Below are 18,822 nucleotides of genomic sequence, written 5' to 3' on the forward strand. Positions count from 1 at the left end.
TAAAGAAATGTAAATCTAAAATAAAAGCCTTTCTAGATTCAAGTCAAATGTCACCAGCAACTCTTGTCCTCCTAGTTCTGTTTCTCTCTGAAAAAGCAACAAAATTCATCTTGCAACATGCACATAAAAATATTATCATAAAACAAATGTTACTACAATATACCAAATTTTCCCATTTCTGCCAAGAAAAACCTGTGTTGTCCTAGCAATATTTTTATTATTTTTGTCCTACCATGTGTTTGTCATTTCTGCCAACTTTGTTGTTCTTAATTTGAAAAAGACAGACTCATCTGAAAGACACTGTTCCATGTATAGAAAAACACCACATATGCTTAAAATTTGACAGCTTTAGTACAACAGAGTGGGCTATAGGATGAAAAGTTTTCAAAAAAGTTAAACTCCTTTCCTCTAAAACCCTTAAAATGATTTATGTACCATCTACATTTCAAGAATACCAAGGGAACCTCCCCTTCTGCCTGCTAAACTGGCAATAACCTCAGGTCAGTGTAGACAAGAGGTTTGTATTGGAATGCCAAGACAACAGGAGCATTAGCAATGTGTCTTTCCAATATGGAACATTTATTCTATATCCATCATTTTAAAGGGAGAAAGAAAAGAAAAAAAAATCAGGAAAAAAAAAAAAAAAAACTTCAGCAGCAGAAGGAGCACATTTTCACAAAACTCCAGTAAACAAGTTTTACCAGTGTATTTTTTTTTGTTGTTTGTTTCCTGATAAGACAAATTTAACTTGACAAAACATACTCTGACAATGCAGATTTAAAAATGCATGTTTGAAACTCTCCAGATTACACAAAATTATTCTAGATTTCAACTTGAATTGTATTATTCAGCCATATTTTAAAGTTTCTTTGCAATGTTTTTGACTGGAAGTGCACACTTTTTCACTAAAAGTTCTCATAAAAAATAATAAAGCTACTTCCCAGAGAAGAAAAATTTAAAATAAATAAATAAATTAAAAAAAACTTGATGGGATAATTGTGATTAAACTTCAGAACTACAAAACACAAGTCTTCCCTTTCAGAAACTTCTTAGGACTTTGACCAAAGCAAAGCAGATTACGGAGATAACACAAATAAGGGGGAAAATGCAACTAAGTATTCACATGAAACACTTAGTTCCACTGCAGAATAATTTTTCCTGGATTCATAGACTTTGGTATATTTTTCTATTAAAGTGCTTTTTGACAAAGTCTTTTACATAAGCTACCTGTTTTCATAGGTTTTATTCTTTCTGGAGTGAAACTATCTGTTTTGTAAGTTATAGAGTTGGGCAAGTCTGGTTCAGCAGAATTGGAAAAATCAGACCTCTAATTTATGTGCATGGCCAAACTGGACAGTCATGTATCAAAAACCATGGTACTTTTCTACCTCTAGTAATGAGAGATAATATAATAGAGATAATTCTAGATAATCTATCTGATGAACAAAAACATTGATATATGTATAATCTTTTCCTTGAGAAGAGTTTGAAGAAATTTGGAAAGAGACATTATCTTTAAAATGAGATGGAGTCCAATGTCACAGAAAATTCCATTTTTTATTTATTTATTTATTTTTAATTAAGCTTAGTGTGTGTGAATCATCATGGATATTTACCTCCCATCATATTCCTTGGAAAAAAATACACAGATTTAACTGATTTGAGTCTTTAAAATGGCAGGACTACTTAGAACTTTTAAAAGTCATTATAGAGGAGTGTTCTCAAGGCAACATGTTTCTTTAGTGCTCCAGCTGAACGTAGATCACAATTAATCAGTTTGTTAATGAATCTTGAATTTGCCAGTGACAGAAAATCTTCTGAATTTTTAGTGGGGACTTTTAAACTTCTTTTAGACTTATGTTTAAGAGGTGAGAAATAACTACAAATGCCTCTTCAGCACTGTTACCATACTTTGCTTGGACGGTTGTGCTTATTTGTAATTCAGAGTTGTTTCCATGCTCCCACTATGCTAAATCATTTTAAAGAAACCAAGTTTCAGTGGGTTATTTTTATTGTTTATAGAAAAAAAAAATCTCATTAGAAGATTTTACTGTTCAATGCCACTTCCCAATGAAAAGCAGATAAACTCAGCTTACATTCTATATTGAATAGCTAAGATATTACCACTGTGGATGAGAATTTAATTACCCACAGGTTTAAATTTACTATTGTTTCCCAAAGTAATTAACTAAACCCTCTTGAGGATTATATACATATTTAAGAGTTTTATCATACTACATGAGGCATTAAATCTAAGCATTATGTGTCAAGTGATCAATTACAGCATTTATAAATGGATAACTATCATCATTACTCTTTATATATAAATAGGGCTAGGCTAAATCAGAACTTCCCATCCTGTAGAATAATCCAAAGCTATGCTAATTCTAAAACCAAATGCCAAAGTAACAAATTCACAAATATATGTTCTGAAGAAAAAAACAAACAAATGAACAAACAAACAAAAACCATTTGTTTTCAACCCTACTGTCTTATCAAGTCTCCCTGCATGAAGTTAGTAGCACATAATTGTTGAAGCAATTGAAAGACTCCACCCCAAAACAGTGATAGAACTGATGCACTTTCACACTGGGATTAATTAGACACTTCTGGTGATGGGTTATGCTTATCAAGCAGATGTTTGACCACCTACTGAAGTGTTCTACTCTAAGCACAGTGGTACATTCCTAATTTGGCTGGTTACTAGGATGAAAAATATCCTTTCACAGCACAGCTCTGAAGATACTCTTAGCTTCTGCAGACCTAGATAGAACCCCTAGCTCCCACTGACTTCAAGCTTGTCTTCTGCTAGTGTCAGCTGATGCAAAAAGAAGTGCCTTGTTTCAGGAATTATCCATAAGCTAAATGAAGGCACTTGTTTCTCAAGCAGCTGAAACTGTCTAACCTGTTAAGAAAAGGTATTGCTGTGACATGGCATTAGCCCTTTCTGTTCCTGCAATGCAGCTTTCAGAAAGGCAACCCAAACACCTGAGCAATCAAGCACCTGAGCAGCCCTCGCCCGTTTGAGGCAGAATCCATGCTGGGGTCTGTCTTCTGTGTAGGTGCCCTGATTCTATAGACCGGCTCCAGTCCCTAGCTCTTTGTGAGGGAGCTTCCATCTCCTGAGCACCCCAGTAGCCACAATACCTATCATGGATCACAGAAGTACAGGAGCCCCCTAAATGTCTTTGAAACCCAGACAGGTTTCACTGTAGGGGACTCATGCTATTTATCTAGTTTTTATTAATTTTCTAAATTTGAGATCCAAGCTGTTTTCATCTTTTGTCTCTCTCTTGTGAGTTGAGATGTACAGTTTAGAAATGAGACATGGTGCTTTGGAGGGCAGCTTTGCAATTAACCATTTGAGTGCACGGTGAATTCCGTTGAAACATCACATTTGTTTAAAAAGAACACACCCCACAATCGATAATGCATTATAACAACAAAATTAATCTTTCTTTGCTTTCTTGTTTCTTGTGTTTGTTTGTTTTTCATAAAAGGACACTTTCATGTCAATCAGAAGCACCTCTGTATTCATATTGATACAGATCTCTCTCTGTCCCCAACCCCCTCCCCCCTTTTTTTTTCCCCTTTCTGCCTTTAATGAAAGAAGAATGAGACAGTTTAGATTTTATTACCATGGTCACTGCTGAAATGTGTATTAAATTAGAGATGTGCCAGTGCTAGCATTTTGACAATAATTCAGACAGTTACGGAACCACTACAGACATGTCAGTCTCTTCTCTCTGCTTAACATCTGCTTCAATAAATCCAAATCACATTCTGCCTAGCCAAGTCCACAGTGAAACCTACAAACTTAAAGCAATACCGTTCTAAAATACCTTCTTATTAAGATAATACATCGATAAATACAGAAATATGCATAAGAAATCATGCTTCCCAGACCAAGTAGTAGTCACAATTACATAGTTATTATATGCAATATTCGAGTGCTTTAGTTTTTGAGCCACTCACTTTTTTTTTTTTTTTTTTTTTTTTTTTTTTTTTTTTTTAAAGAGGATAACAATAAAGCACATACTTAATTTTCCTGTTGAGTTATCAACAGAGTTAAAATGTCTTTGGGTGTTTATGTGAACATATATGCATATGCACACACACACACCCCTAAACCTAATTTCAGTTTTCGAGAGTGGGACATCACAGAATCTGTCTAACCCCTCCCAGACAAAAGTAAAATAGAACAAAATGTTAAATGTCAAATCATAATATATTGCTGGCATGGAAACTTTGAGAAGACAAGAGAAAAATATTCACCTCACAGCACCAGGGAGATGCTATTTAAGTTTATCTGATTTGCTGTCATTAGCTGTATATTGTAGCTATACCCTTCACTTACTATGTATGATACAGTTTGTACATAACATTTTCTTTGATTGCTCTTCCAGAGAATTACATCATTGTGAGAAGTGAAAATGACCATGGTTTTGTGCACCAGAAATTGATCTGCAACTATTCAAGAGGTAGGTACAACACTGAAATATCCATGTGACCTACAGCAAAGGAAAAAGTCAGAGAGCTATTGACAGGCAAAGCCAAGCTGAAGAGGCCACAGGGACTGACGACACCATAGCGATCCCTCCGGGCTACTGGGCAAATAGTCACAGCCACAATAAGTGACACATGGCAACAAATCTGTCTGCGGATGGCAGCAGGATTTCAGTTTGCTCCTGAAAGGCTAGCCACAGGTTCAGAGGCATCAAAGGCTTGTTCAAAGGAGCACTGAGCTGAACATACATGTGAATGTGCTTGCACACTTCTTCCCTGCCAACTACTGGAGGAAACAGGGGCTGGGTTTAGATCAGGAACATACCAGGTGCAGCAGTGAAAACAGACCCAGCTGTAGCTCCACAAGGGAAAATTCTTTGCCCCAAGAGGACTGGTAGGAATTTTCTTGAGTATTTCTCTCCTGGCAAACGCAGTGGTAATCATGGTTACCATGTGCTAGTAAAGAGCAACTACCTTGCAAAATACAGAGTCTTTTTTAGACTAAGTATCTGAAGGGGTGAAATTCCCCTGACCTGCACTATCATTTGAATTCAGACATTTCTCCTCCCTGCATAATTTGCTGCACACACACACATTCCCAATTTAAGTGTCACATATGAATTTACAGCTTTATATGGTGACCATAATACTTTGTGATCATCAGAGATTGATTTATTTTCCACTCCCCCCATCCCCCAAGGTGTTTTATACTCAAAATCCTTTTTAAGGCCTGTGGCAAATTGCTGCAGTTAGAAAAGTAAGTTACCATAAATTTTGAGACTGGGTGAAGAAGTGTTAGCTACAATTCTGTGGTGTTATAAATACTCACATTTACCTGCTTTGAATATTACAAGAATGGAATAAGTCATTCCCATCCAGGGAAAGATTTATGAGAATCAGGTCTGTAAGGACTTCAGTTTTTCTCAGTTCTGCCCTGATGACTGACTAATGCCCAAGCCTATGTGTTTTCACTAACACAACCACCAATTAAGGACCTTTCTCTACTGAGCAGCATGGGGGGATGTTAGAAATGCCAGGTGAGGGAGTAAGTCATGCAGGAAGCCCCCAGAGCAGTGTCATTAACCTAGTGGGGTACCGAGTGGTACTGAGCAGCCCAAGGACAACAGCATGGAGAACTGGTTGTGTTGCTCCTGCTTCCTGCCCTTTGCACGGTAAAGATGCATCCAGTCCTAGTCACTGGACTAGTCACTGGACACAGCCCTCTTCAGGGCTGATCCTCCTCCAAACATAAAACATATATGGGAACACAACATCTTAAGAAAACACAACATGTTTTCTTAAGAAAATTGCTCAGGTCCATGATGGAAAACCTGGACTTGGAGAGGAAGACATTCATGAGCCAGTATCAGGGTCCAGCCCCGAGATGAGGTAAGCCCCTGTATCTAATGACTATCTTCCATATCCTAGGTGGGTAACTAGGCCACAAAGCTGCTAAATATTCTGGTATAACTTCCATCTCCCTATATAAACCTTTGAAATAACTTGTTTTCTTTGTGTTTTAGATAGGGAGGCCTTCTTACACCATCAAGAAATCTGTTCCCACCCCAGCTCTGTTGATGAGATGCCCAGCGCTTGTGTTATATTAAGAAGTCATACAATTGAACTAGCCATTGAGTTATAGATTAAAAAACAAGAGCAAGAACAACAAAACCAAAACAACAAAAACAACAACAAAACCCCTTTACAGGATTATATGGAATAACCTTTTCACCTTTTACCATCTAGAGACATGTCTAGAGACAAAAAGGATTGTGGGAGGGCAGGAGAAGACAGTGGGTCATTGAGGAAAAAAGAAGTTCCTTGTCTCTCCCCTGCTAATAATGTGTTTAAACCAAGCAAGAAACATCTAGAAGTAGCTTGGTGGGAAGAAGTGCTAAGGCAGTCTAAATATTTCTCACTTTCTCAGATCAGCAGCCTGTACTTGGCTAACACTTTCACAGAGTGTTAACCAGTTATAAGGATAAGTATTCTTATCCACTGAAATGAAAAATGTTCCAGAATAAATTTATTTATTCTTCTTCCATATAGCTCTGTAGCTTGCTGACCATGCCTTATACAGCCCTGTAGGGTGGAAGTAGTACCTATAGCCCATTACTGTCCCTTGTTTCAGGCACAGACTCAGAAGTAAATGATCAACAGAATGAGATAAGTGTGGGCTTTCCAATTCTGCCTTTTGAGAAACATCTCTTGAAGGAACCATTGAACTTCCTTCTAAAAGTCATACAAAACACTTTTTCAACAATGATGAGAAAGAGGTAAAATAAAATGTCAGTGCTATAAACACAAAGCTAGAATGCATCCTCTCAGTTTATGTGCATGTTCATATTCTTCTCTTATGTTCATATTCTTCTCTTATTGCTTTTGAAATCCTTCTCTGCAAAAACAGGTTCTTCCCTCAAAAGTCAAACAACAAAAAAAAGTCTCCTTTGAATCCAACTCTGGAGGTAACAATGCTTAAGCAGTTGAGGTAATGGAATTCTTTAATTATCCAATCTCTCCCACAGACTAAATGCACAAAATTATAGACAGATTAGAGAAGTAGTGAGAAACCAGCCAGTTGAATTTCAGCTTTTTTTCTTTCTTTGCGATAGGATAGAATATGGTAAAACCATCTGTAAATGCACTTGGATTTCAGCACAGAAAGGATCAGAATTCATTAGAGGATATTTTAAACACATTAATGTCTTGCCTTGTTTTGTAAAAAGATATTTTTATAAAGGTTCTTAGACTAACACTATGATGCAGCAAACTGCCATGATATCAAGGTCACTCATTTGATAATGGACTCTTCACCTGTTTCTGCATTTAAATCTATTTCTTTCCTCCACAACAGCATAAATGGAAATTTGAATAAATATTTTCTGATCATAATCTGAGGTTTCCATATATTCTAGGGATGCACACATGCATATATATGTGTGTGTGTATTTGCATATACCTATAACTGAATAAAATATCTATGTATATATGCAAACATACAAATATATATATATTGGTGCTTTCATCTCAAATTCATGTGGAATGCAAAATGAAGAAGTTGGTAAATTAAGGCATTAAACAATTGCATACATTTTGCTTTCTGTTGCTAGGACACCACAGTCTCAACTCGAACTTGTTCCTATGTTAATGAACAGCCACTTACAGATCTGTATGATGTATGGCCAAGACCCCAAGCCCTGAGAGTTCATCTTCGTGTTGTCAACTGGGATTCCAGATCAGTCTCCTCAACCCTTATGCAACATGGGTGTTGGACTCTGGCAGAATTCATACTGCAGCTATTACTTTGCTTGTTTCTGAAAAAAACTACAAACAAACAAAAATGTCAAGAGAAAACAGTCTATCTGTTTGGATGCTGTAGTGAAGACAATATATATATATTTTTTAATACCTTGAAAATGTGATAACTGTGCTCTCCAGGCAGAAGCCAGCTAGTAACATAGTTCTGTGATCATTCAAGGAAGTATTAGACATTTTTAAATTTTTGGAGATTTTATAGATTTTATATATATCTGTCACTGAAAGATAACTTTCTACTTGAGCTCAATTCATCAAGTTTCTGTAAACAGCTCATGACCAATACAAAATCCACCAATAACACTACCTCTTCACAGTGAGTATCAAAGTTCAGTGCGTATAACAGGGCACTCACAACTTGGGTGGGTTGTGCCCAAATTTAATTTACATTTTAACCTAAATCCATGAAGTGCAGAATACATGAAATTGTCAAATTTTACAATGATAGGCTCACTGAAATGAGCACTGTACTACTGCTGTACAGTGCTGTGGCTCCTTTCTAGGAGCTAGGCCAAACTATTAGCCCTTAATTGAATGTGTAGTGTCCTTTCACTGTGTCAACACTAAAGTATTTTGAGTAATAGGATGAGTTGGCTTTGGCTTCTTTTCATTGCCTGGACCACATCTGGATCTGTGAAGCAATGCTTTACATTATGAGGTAAAGGATGAGGGAATAAAGTCAGGCTACAGAGATACAACTGCCATGAAAGTTATGTCAGCACATACTTACTGACAAAAGGGTTTAGGAAAATGATGGCTGCCAGACTGAGCTATTTGTTATTGCGCCATGATGATAAACGTTGCAATCAGTCATTTTACTACCACAATACTCAACCCTAGGGACTGCATTTGTCAAGATCCAAAAATGAACACCTTAACATGGAGTAGCTGTGAGACTAATTTTTATAAACATGCATATAAATTATTTTTTCAGCCTGCAAAGTTGCAAAGGTGAGCCATTCATTCCAACACCAAGCAGCTGAGATAAGACAATACAGCACATACTTCATATATTTCTTTGTTGTCTCAGTTTGACTGTTTACCTTGCACTGACACTTGCAGTGCCTAAACAGATATGGTCACTATTTCTATTTACTTAAATGGCAAAATCCTCGTATCGAGTTTTCTGCCTCAGTAACTATTCCTGCTCTAATAAAAGACCAATCAATTATCCAAGTGTCTGTGCTCCTTCTGCTCAACAAAATTTTGTGCTACAGATGGTACAAATGGCCTGGCATATGCAAAATATTATCTCTGAAAGACTGACAAAGGCAGTAAAGGGTTCATGTATGAGGTAGACTGGCAGAGCCCTCTGGAAGAATTTTCCCATTTATAGCATGGGCTATAGCAGGGTTATCAGATCACCAATTCCATGGGTGCTGTACATGCAAGTACCTCATTTCCTGTATGACTTCGAGAGTCGAGACCAGAAAGAGTGCCTGAAAATTAGGTTCTATGGGGAGATTTGGGAACATAGACTGATACAAGTTTTAGCCTGATGCACCCTTCATTTTCTCAAAGCACTTTGACAGGATTTTCCTGAACAAAAAAATGTTCAGAAATTGCTATTAACTTCACATCACAATCATCATTTCATTTGCATTTGGCAGTAACTTACTACTTCAAACATTCAGACATTTTGAGTACAAGTAACTAAAAATCCATGAAGCACTGAAGATAGTTTTATGTACAAAAATTGCAGCACTGGTTACAATGAAGTGTATGACCACATGGAAGCCATGTGCAAGTTCCCTGCTGGTGATCACCTTTAGGAAAACACAGGAGTTAAATTAAAAGGGTGAGATATTCCTGAGAAGCTCCACAGTAACCCCATCCTTTTTGCAGTGTTAAGTATGGAAAATTCTGCTTTTGCTTCAGGTATTCATACATTTTCCTGAATGCAGACAGAACTGAAGCATGCTGCAGCTTCCAAGACCCATTCAAAACCAGAATCCTTTAAAGAGAAGGGAAGATTCATATAATTGTGCAATTATTCTTTTGATCTTCCTTCCCCAGCACCAACTTCACAGGGAGAATCTGGGAGATCAGTAACATAATTAAGAATTTTGTTCTTTGCTTTGGTGACCAAAACTCAATTGTCTTGGTTGAATATTTCATGACATTCAGGAGTAGTCTGTACAGAGCAAGTGCTGATACCACAACAGAAAGAAAAGAATTAGATCAAAAATATTAATAATAATTTTCTTCCTTTTCACATGTTCCTTGAGCTCATGTTTATTTCTCAGAAATGTGCCCAATAAATTTAAAGTAACATTTTGCAACAGTAGGATGTAGTAGTACAACTGCAGGATTTAGTCGAAGTAGACAGAGTTGGAATATGGCCTGGAACTCCCTTGGAATCATTTCTCTCTTGAATAAGACGTTTAAGATCATCAGTTCCAATAATCCACCTACCATTAAACCATGAGCTAAAAAAAAAATAAAGATAAAAAAATAAAATAAATAATATAATGATAAAAATATAACAAATATGTACCCATACATGCCCCAAAAGTTGCATTGTTTTAGAGAGTGTCACATGCTGTTAGAGTTGTTATGTAGTTGGTCAAAACCAAACATTTCTCTTCCTGCCCATCTTAACTGGCTGTTTTCCAAAACTCAGAATAATTAATCTGTAATAATGCATTGAACCAAGAATTCTTCAAAGTAAAACAGGAATTTGATTTTAGGACGCTATAAGGACTATAAAATATATAAAATATATGTGCTAGATCACCTATGGAGCCTTCTTAGCTGCTTTTGTAACTAGCCATTGTTAAGGCTCAGGAAAAAGAATTAGAGAGATGCCACTGCTCCCAACACTTATTTTTACTCATTTTATAATACTTGGGAACTCAGTTTAAGTTCGTCCTTCAGAATTTCTGTAGGACTGACACAAAAAGAAACCTTCACATTATGTTTCTGGAAGGCTTCCAACTACCAAAATGTAAATATACCTTAAAACAGTATTCCCCTACCACAAGAGGCTAAAGAATAATCCATGTAGATCTCTTGCAAATGATTATTTTTGAAGAGCATAGTGACACTAACAGTCAGCTTGCTCTCTAAACAACAGCGGATTTGCCATGATGAGTGAGTATATACCGGGCACTATGTTTTTATCATTTCAGAATAGGTAGAACAATACTTCCTTTTTGGTTAAATTTAATAGGAGAACATGCTTAGTAATTCAGGTAGGATAGCATCATCTCCATTTTGTTTTCTGTTCTGCTATATTCAGCCTTCACATTGATTAGAATTCTGTGGGCTGAATTCTTGGTTATATTTCAGAATTACATTCCTGATTAGCATGCTCTGAACAGAAGCAAAAGGTCCAATAGAAATATATATTTGAGCAGAGAGACAATGACACAATAGCTGCCATATGGGCAACATAATGCGTTTAACAGTTATAGTACTTAGCATAAACAATATTGTTGAGTGATAATAAATAGATTCCGCTTTAATTGATATAACAGATAAAACCACTCTTCTGTCAAATTAAACTTTGGAAAATGAGTCCATCAGACCATTTAAAATACAGCATGTGTAGATTAAAGTTCATGTTCCAGATGGCCCACAATAACCACTAAAGGCTTCCAGCTATGCCTGAATTAACAAGCTACTATATACAATGCACACATTTGACATACTATGAATTAAGCAAATAATTATGGAGAAGAAAGAGGAAGAAATGAAGTCAAAATGGGGGATGGGGAATATTCCATTAGCTGTAGGTATCTGGTTCAGACATCCAAAATATAAGGTTAATTCCCTTGAATTTTTTTATTATCAGGAATGCAGGAATCAGTCCTACTGCTTTCTGGCTAAACTGTTTTCTTAGGGAATCAAAATTATGCTCTTTTTCTAAATTGCTCTCTCCAGAATCACACCTGGTATGACAGCTTAATCTAACACTTTCAAACTGGATAGCACCAATAATCATCTAAGATTTTCAAGGACCATCGCTAACAATGTTTTAGGTCATTAAATGTATTATTGGCAGATATTAATGGTGTTTAGGCTAATGGGTTTGTCACAGAATCAGATTATTCTCCTTTATGTCACTTCAGAGGAGAGCAATGAATACACAACAAAAAAATAAAAATAATTTTTCATTTTTCCCTGAATAACTGAAAACATTAGATGAAAATACCATTATTATCACAAGAACTTTCAGAGATCTGACTAGGGGAAGTATGGAGATGAGTTTATTGTATGTAGCTTCCACAAGTTTTTCATTCCAGTTAATGAACCAAAGCTGTTTATTTTTGCCCTGGTTAGCTCAACGTACCATAGAACTGTCACCCAGAATTAAAAGGAGAAAGAGAGAGAGAACAGAAGAGAGAGAAATCAGGTGTTTATATTTTGTAAGACTACAAGGGAAGGAAGGACAAGCATAACAAATCTAACTTCTTACCCTGATAATCAGTTTAGTATACCCTCCTGTTTAGACTATGAAGTCCACCCAGCAAGAAGTATACACAGCTGAAATAGAGGCGGGGCTTCTACAGTCATGGTGTGAGTGACAAAACATCACTGATGATTAATATTTAGATACAGAATACAAACTTTATCCTGATCTACACCCCTAATAGGTTTCTTCCATAAGACTATACTTAATGACAGCCAGAACATAATGATTCAAAAGCCAGATCTCAGAGGTCTGACTTTGACTGGATCAAGGCTGCTTTGTTTTCACATATAGCAGATGAGTCTTTCCAAGACTGAACAAAAATGGCAGCCAGACAGGAAAATGCACTCTTTTCCATCTTAACAACCAATACAGCTGCTTTGCAGAAGAGAATAAAATGATGAAAAGCAATCAGAAAATGAAAAAAAAAGAAAAAAAAAAAAAAAGGAGGCATACTACATTTTGCAGGTTTTGAACAGTAATTTGGAGAGTATTTAAAAGTAAAGTTCTTATATTTTGAGAAAAGCTTAGGAAAAAAAACTGTCATGAAAGAAATATTCAAAACAGTCATGTTGAGGAGAAGGTGAAAAAGCAAGAGAAATAATCCCCTGAGAAACTGCAGAGGAAAGTAAAGTGGTCTTAAAATAGAGTCCCCTCTCATAGACATCAAAAGGAAAAGATGACTAGGGAAGACATTAGTTGTAAACAACTCCTAGCAGGGAGCCAGGGGTTCACAAAGATTCATCTTTCTACAGGCAGAAGATAAGAAACAAGCTGAGAAACTCAAGCATAGTAAACTGCTAGATTAGAAAAGTATTTATTCGTGTGTCTGCTCTAAAGGGAAAAAAAAAAAAAAAAAAAAAAAGATGAAACAGCAAATGAAGACAAAGCACCAGACCACAAATATTTATGAATGCATAAAGACTGCAACATAACGTCCATTTCTCATCATGAAGTCCCTACAGTTTAGTCAGAATAAGAAAGATTTACCATATTGCACAAAGAGAAACAGAATTTGATCTGGTCACATTGGCATGTTTTCAGTTTGGATTTGCTGGGGAGCCAAACCAGCATGGTTTAACAGCTTTGGACATTTAAACACTTCATTGTAGGACATCACAGTGTTGGCTAAGATGACTCAAACATTACAGTGAACCTGGAGTTAAAGTTATGCAAACAGAGAACTTAATCATAGAATCATAGAATCACAGAATATCCCAAGTTGGAAGGGATCCATAAGGATCAAGTCCAACTCCTGGCACCTCACATGTCTACCCAAAAGTTTAGACCATGTGACTAAGTGCACAGTCCAATTGCTTTTTAAATTCAGACAGGCTTGGTGAAGTGACTACTTCCCTGGGGAGCCTGTACCAGTATGAAACCAACCTCTTGGTGAAGAACCTCTTCCTGATGTCCAGCCTAAACTTCCCCTGTCTCAGTTTAACACCATTCCCGTGGGTCCTTTCACTGGTGCTTACAGAGTAGGTCACCTGCCTCTCCTCACCCCCTAGTGAGGCAGTTGTAGACTTAAAGCTAACAAAGGTGAGTAACAGTGGGGACAGCACTTCATAACAACCATTCCATATATGGGTGACCAGGCAAAGAAGGCAATTTGGTAAAATTAGCTGATGAACCTTGTTGTATTTTTAGTGAAAAACAAAATAATCCCTCCCTGTTAATGAATAACTGACAAAAAAACCCCAAGGTTACCAAAATCCTCTCCTTAGCACTTAAAATTTTTGAGACTTTCAGACTGAGAAGGGATATGAGCATGATAGACAAAGCTAAAGCCTAAATAACAAATAACCCAAACCATTTTTTAGATAAGATTTTTTTTTTTTTTGGGGGGGGGGGGAAGCTCTTAAATGGTACTCAGGAGAAGATGGAGACTGAAGAATGAAATGGCTCCAAAAATTACTGAAGATAACACTGAATTTTTATTCTGTTTCCTTGTGCACAGCATTCAGGTTAAATAAATGCCCTCCCACTGCACTGCTAAGCAAAGTTGTATGTGCAAAGTCCTATTTCTCATGCTGTGAGCAATATACGAAACAGCAAACAGTTAGCCAGCAGTCAAACTGATTGTGCTATATCTTGAAAGGCTTTTATGCCATCATTAGAAAAATCACATTTTAAGGAAGGCATCCACAAAGGTACTCATAAAAGTGTAAATAGACAGAAGAGAACAGCATGCTAAAAACAGGTCTAAAGCTCACAATTTACTTATCCTACAAACAAGAGGAGCAGGTAAGTTTCCTTTGTGAAGCATTAGAAAGTTTTCCAGTGACAGTCTCAGTCTTCCTTTCTTCCTTTCAGAAGAGCAAGAATGACACAGTGAAAAGAACAGCAGTGGAATTTGAGATCAAGAAAAGAGAACATTGCTTCCAGCTATTCACACTCAATCTGTGAAATTTATGGCCTGAAAAGACAGTGTTGAAATTAGCTGTCCATTCTTTAAATTGAGCTCAGTGTTCTGGGATCCATATAACAACTTTTTGCTTTTCGATATTAACTTAACAGGCAATCAAAAATCACACACAAAGATGTCACGTTATCAAATGTTTCAGGATATTTTTCCCCTTCAGTTAAAGGGATTAGTCTTTGGCAGAAACAACACTAATTGTGAGGGGAAGTTTTTTCTTTTTCCTGGCAAACCTTCTCACACTATTTTTGATGATGGACTCATATTCCCACACTTTACCACAAGAAAAAAAAAAAAAAAAAGAGAGAGAGAGAGAGAATTTAGAGATATTGAACTAATGTGCTTCACAAATGAAAACTACTGTGTTCATGCATCTGTGACATAGCACCATGTATTGAAATCAGAAGTTTTAGTTTCAAGCAGTCTTTAATATCCGTAATGAGTATAAGCTGCTTGTACTTTTTTTTTTTTTTTCTTTTTAAATATGCAATGGAGGAGAGGAGAAAATATGTGACTAGCTTCATTGAAATTAATTAACGGTGAAACCGTTAACTATACTCTCACCTTAATCTGAATGCCAGAGATATCATAGGCAACCAGGCAACCAAGAAGAAAAGAAAGCGTAAATAAAGAAAGTCCACAGAAATAAAAGGGGCAACATGAAACTTTAGTAAAAGTTATCAAGAATCAAGATCAAAGATTCTTAAAAAGGCATCACTGTGACAAAATTCAAACTAAGAGAACAAATCAGAGTGGATGAAATGGTAGCTCAGCAAAACTGTGGATTGTTTCATTCCAAGAAACTATGGATTTTTACTCTTCCAAATTCAACAGGAAACTGTTGGCCAGCATAGACTCATCATGTGAAAGTACAGTGAACCTACAATCTCAACCCAACAACATGTTAGTCCCATCCCACTACTGTGTGCATTAATAACAAATAATTGTTGTATACTCAAAATCTTGTTCATGTGTTTTTCTCTATGCAAAACAGAAAATGCCTTCAGCAGAATGACCCAAGGAATGCTACAGCAAACAGAGCAGGAAGTTATGGTTTTAGTTACAAAATTAAATTAGATTAATACCTTAAAAGCCGTCTTAAACAGCAGTCTACTCTGTCTTCTACTCTTCACCTTATTTTATGCAAACTGAGATAGGGTGTTGCAAGACTGCTGATCTTATTACTTATGATACCCATGTACAAGGTGAATCATTTAGTTTTACTGTAGCTAATGCTTATACAATAGAACTTAGTTCATTATTATCATGGTTGTACTGAATCATCTTCTTATCATGTAATTTAAAAAAATATTTCATCGAGAAACTATATGACTTAGTAAGTCATATAGTTCCTGGAATCAAGAAAGTGGTCACTCATCAGTAAATCAAACTTTTCTCATTTTTCTTATAGATGAATATTGACTGACTAGAAGCTGGGGGAGAAAGGTAGCAATTATTAACTCTCAGATCATTTCTACATAAATCTTCTCCATAATCGTAGCATGGAAACTTCAGGATCTTCTTACTACTCAAGAACATGCTGATTTGTTCCACAGTTGGCTTCTGTATCCAAAGGTGCCTTTTTCTGGGAATAATAAAGAATTCTCAGAGATGTCGACATATCTGCTATGTAAAATGCTATCTATTTATAGAGCCAGATATTTTCCAACTTAACCTACATAAGTGACAATGAAATTCAGCTATAAGTGAGCTAACAAAGCTCTGAAGATCTGGACACCATCCAAGAAATACAATTGGAAAAACGAAACTTATATACTCCAAGATTTCTAGGTTTTGGAGCAAATATACCTTCCCATACTTCTGGATCAACACCCGAAGGAAGAGTAACATCTGACTGTAACATTCAGTGCTTGCTTTTCAGGACAGTCCTGATCATCTCAACACCCTCTAATCCTCTAATTTGCCTTCTTAAATCCACATCTGCACCCACAGAATATCCCTGTGAAGCCTTTGACTGACATGCTCATGTCTATAAGTATCTGAGAAAAAGTATAGTGTAGTTTGATAACTTGTTACAAGAAAATTATCCACTCCTTTTCTGTCTAATGCCTCTTTAATCTAGGGATAATAATACTTTTAAAGTTTTTGTTGTCGTTGTTGTTGTTTTGTGTGTTGTTTTTTTTTTTTTTATTGTTTTGTTTACGCTTGTCAGGAGCAAGAGTAAAAACTTTTGGTTCCCTATATTCTAGGTCAGGCAAAAAAATACTGCAGTTGCTGTGGTTAACCACTGTCTCAAGATGGCTAATTTTAAGTAAGCTAAAAGAGAAGGGCAGTCCCATGCAATTAAGCAAAGAAATTCTTTTAAATACACTTTATGCTTCTTTTGGTCTGCTGACCTCTATTGGTTCAAGAAAGCCCTCAAGAATCCAAGTCTTTCTATTTCCAGCATTGTGCTAACCTTGGAAAACTTTTTTCAACTGAACCACTCTTTATGTCCTTTAGTGAGAAGGCGGCATTATGCTGTCTTTCCAACTCAGACTCAGTTGGTCTTCTGATTCGTTAAGGAACCCCTTTGTTTTGCTACAGTATTCAAGCTTACCAGTTCATACTGAAAAACTCCAATAAAAGTTTCCAGTTTGAATAGTCATAACCAGTGTCATAGCATTTTCATTAAAATATATTTTGTGTGTAGAAATACTGAAAAAGTTGAACCTTCTTAGTAAATAAATTGTCTTATTCCTGCTCATCAGGATCTCTCTACTAGGTCTTGTATTATAATAGGATTTTTGGGGGGCTGGAAAGCTGTACCTCATGGAAGAAAACTTAAAGATATAAACTTTACAGTGAACTCTGAAGTTATTATCAAGTTTTTAACATCAAAATATTGGTTCTGGTTATTAGTACCATCTGCAGAACATTTCAAAGTGGATAGAACCTTGCTAGTTTCTCTCTAAATGTACAAAAATTACAGAATTACATCTTTCAAATGAGATTAAGACTAAGATTAATTGAGCAGATAAATCCTTTCTTCAGATGCTTTTTCACATTCTCTCTCTTTTTTTTTTGTCCGAAGTGTGTTCCTCTCACAAATTTCCAACATTATTACTTGTACAGTAACTACTGATACCAATAGTCACTGAAACAGAAACAGCTTGTTGATTTAATCTTTTTTTTTTCATCATTAAAAGAACTGGGGGTTCTTTATTTCCTTCTCTGAAAATAATAGATGATATAGATGACATAGATCCTCAATAAGTAGTAAAGTAGAAAATATTATAACTAGGTTATAATATTAAAATATTATAATTAAGTAATCTCAATAAACTGTTCTGAAGTGACACTTACAACCTTTGAATAATTTCAGGCTTTCATAAACATAGTTAGCCTGTGGAGAAAAAAAAAAAAAAGTTAAAAAAATACAGTGGCAGATTTGATCTTTGGCCTTTAATTTTCACTGCTACATCAGAATTGTTCCACTTAAGTGACTAAGGAAAATGTAATGTTAAATAATGCAAACATAGAAAATGTTCCAAACTCTATGTTTAATTTTCCTTTTTCACCTGTCTGTACAGTCTGCTTGTCATTGTTTTGTCTGATACGGGAAGTTACTTCACAAATAATTTTTTACCAGATGTCTTAGTCTTGTGCAATATAAACCACACAGTTCAATCATTTTGATACTCATTTGTGTCCATTTTCTTTATGTACATATTATGTTGCACAGCTCTGCTCTTTTGGTAGGCTATGTGGTGAGATGCTCCTTTCCTTAATAAGGCATGAGACAATTAAAAAAAAAATAAAACACTAAAGTGAGGTGCTTGCATAGCCAACTTATACAAACAAATCTGTGATTTATCATATGGTGGTCCTTAAAGATATCAATGGACTATTTGATACACAGCTGTGTTGATCTACTCATTTGCTTGTCTACTGTCTAGACAATGTCCTCCTCAAGCATATGGATAGACTATTCACCAGACAATAGCTTGCTGTTCACAGACTGGCAAATCTTCTAGAAACACACCTTATACTCTTGCATCAGCCTGCTGGTCAGATGACTGAAAGCTGCAAAAAGTAGCTCCCCATCTCAAGCTGAGGGTAGCTCTTGCTGGCTGGTACAGGGGTGCTGCCTGGCAAAGATGTTCAACGTTGTGATGGAGAACATTGGAAGTCAACCACTTTTCTGACCATTCCTTATCAGTGG

General features: G+C 36.1%; 1 long non-coding RNA gene across 2 annotated transcripts in view; it reads right to left on the reverse strand.

Annotated features, from left to right (window-relative positions):
* Positions 1-18,822, reverse strand: part of LOC116485528 — a 54,462-nt gene that overhangs the window by 22,557 nt on the left and 13,083 nt on the right. For both annotated transcript variants that reach the window (XR_004252885.1, XR_004252886.1), the window contains exon 2: positions 7,670-7,830. This is a non-coding gene — a long non-coding RNA (uncharacterized LOC116485528). The remainder of the gene's footprint in view (positions 1-7,669; positions 7,831-18,822) is intronic.

The sequence above is a fragment of the Aythya fuligula genome, chromosome 1, assembly GCF_009819795.1.
Source record: "Aythya fuligula isolate bAytFul2 chromosome 1, bAytFul2.pri, whole genome shotgun sequence".
Lineage (NCBI taxonomy): Eukaryota > Metazoa > Chordata > Aves > Anseriformes > Anatidae > Aythya > Aythya fuligula.